The 2,288-nt window shown below is 40.6% G+C and overlaps 1 protein-coding gene and 1 long non-coding RNA gene across 3 annotated transcripts in view; one reads left to right on the forward strand and one right to left on the reverse strand.

Annotated features, from left to right (window-relative positions):
* The window catches only part of LOC113464528 (uncharacterized), a 138,453-nt gene that overhangs the window by 69,894 nt on the left and 66,271 nt on the right, over positions 1–2,288 (forward strand). The gene's annotated exons all lie outside the window — the stretch shown is intronic.
* Positions 1–2,288, reverse strand: part of LOC108626351 (ras-related protein Rab-37) — a 72,993-nt gene that overhangs the window by 69,525 nt on the left and 1,180 nt on the right. The gene's annotated exons all lie outside the window — the stretch shown is intronic.

The raw sequence follows: 2,288 nt of genomic DNA on the forward strand, positions 1-2,288 counted from the left end.
TTTTTTGACAATGAAATTATTGCTTATTCAAGTCGTAGAAAATTTTACAAAAGAAAAATTCTTAGATACAGATCTTTTCTTATCTTTAATCTCTGTTACTGAGGGAGGATTATTGCTTGGGACGGTTTTTCATTTAAGGACGAGGGTCGATTTGCAAGAGAGTTCCCTTTGTTGTCCTTGAACCCTCGGCTCGGTACACTTCCTCGGTCGTTGTTTCCTCGACTTCCACGGCCAGTCAAGCGGATCGTACTCATGGTCGGAAGCTTTATTGTGATCCGTTGTTGAACAAAGGCACCACTCAGCGGCCGCACGTGAACCTTGACGGAACGATCACGTCGACGTTGACGTTCATCTACTCGGGATGTCCCAATTAAATTAAGACGTCTTGCGTTAGAAACAAATTAGGCTTTGATTGTTCCTTTGTCACGATTTACCTTGTGTAACAATTTAGCTCGTTAAAATGAATCCGAGCGAAATCATATAATATCTAATTAATATTGGAGATACATTCCATGTTTAGTTAAATCTTCCACGTTGGACAACATAGCATACCTTCCTCTTACGTAAATAATATGAAACAATACCATTTATTTTAAATAGATTCCGTAGAGGCAAATTCAACATTTTTCGACGTACAGTCATAAATACATTTTATTTACTATACTATACAGTTTTCTGAATTTGAATAGCCGAAAACTGATGTACGCATGTAATCTTATATCGAAGAAAAGAATTTTTGTAAAAATTATTAGGCTATCCAAGTAAACAGCACTGTGTATCTAAATATCAATAAAATTGAACTAAAAACGATAAAATTGAGATCGAAGCTTGTTTAAAATTAAAGAATTTGACGACGATTTCGATGAAAAATTGGCTTCGCGAAATCATGGCGATCCGACCGTCTAGATAACACTACGCTAGCCTAATGAGAGGCGCGCGCTCGCGTCGGATAAAGGGCATCGGGGATCGTGGATCGTCCCGTGGATCCCGGTAACACGACCGTGCTCCATAAAAGTGTTCTCTATATTTAGCCAGAGGTTCGCCATATGTCCCCCACCTACGTAACTACGTGGTCGCACGTGTTTTACGACTTTGCACGCCGGTACCGGCGATTCGTGTTTCCCCGACCCGATTAAAACCCTCCGCGGCCCTTTCCCGTGATCACGCAGTGTCGCTTCACTTGCCCTCAAAGCGCTAAACTCGATGGTACACAGTTGATTCCCTGTTTGTCACTCAATACTGTTTTGTAATTGGACTGCAAATTGTTTTGTTGTCCTCAAATTCGCCTAAACAATAGATTCTTTACTACCTACTCTCATTTAATTTTTACAATGATTTGTATTTTTTTTTTATATCTAATGAGGAAATTAAATCATAACGGGACTTTCACCAAACTCAATGAGTTGGTAGAGTATAGCTCGATTTTGTAATTCTATTGCCAATCCAGCTGTTGGCCTTATGCAATATTCCCATTCTGTTTCATTTAAAAATAGTTTCCGCGGCAAATACGCAGACACAGTATAAAATAAAGTATCGTTTCCCCGTTTCTCTCGCATCGCGTGCAAACGTGTCCAGCTGAAACCATAAATTTGCCATGCCCGATGGCGAGCCGTAAAATAACCCGAGGACACGCCGAAGCTTCCCCCGTCGTTAATTGCTCTCGATTCGAAAATTCGAGTACGCATATACTAACGTAACGTCATGAATGAATCCGAGTTAACGATTCAACGTGTCGACTGACACGGCCCATTAATTGCGGCCGCGGTTCGGGATTTATTAATTCCATCGACGATCGACGGATCCATCGATGGGCGTGCGGACACGCGTTTATTAATAGTGATCGATCGTCTCGGCGCGAGTCCTTATTACGATTCGAGGTTTTGCAATTTATCATTCCCGTAGGATCTCGAACGTTATTTTGCTCACTTGCTTATCGCAAAATTCATTCCTTCCTCACCGCGTCATGGATGATTTAAATCGCAGAGATCGGAATCGAGATCAATGGCTCTAGTTAATTACAGACGGTAGCAGGAATAGAGGATTTAATTAAGAAAGAATCATGCCCGATCAACAGCCTCAATTATAATATCAAGGTATATGTACAGTTAAGCAGTCACGTTGGGTAAGTTATTTAATCGTCCGATGTAAAGTTGCAATTCTGAGATTAGAAATAACACGCTACGAAGCTTTGAGTCGTGGTTAATTAAATGTAGAATTAGTTAACATTTAACGGAAGCAAATGCTTGGAAGGTAAAACGGGTTGTACACGATCTACCTAGGAGAAAGTA

This window comes from Ceratina calcarata, unplaced genomic scaffold (genome assembly GCF_001652005.2).
Source record: "Ceratina calcarata isolate Rehan_Ccalc_2016 unplaced genomic scaffold, ASM165200v1 scaffold397.2, whole genome shotgun sequence".
Lineage (NCBI taxonomy): Eukaryota > Metazoa > Arthropoda > Insecta > Hymenoptera > Apidae > Ceratina > Ceratina calcarata.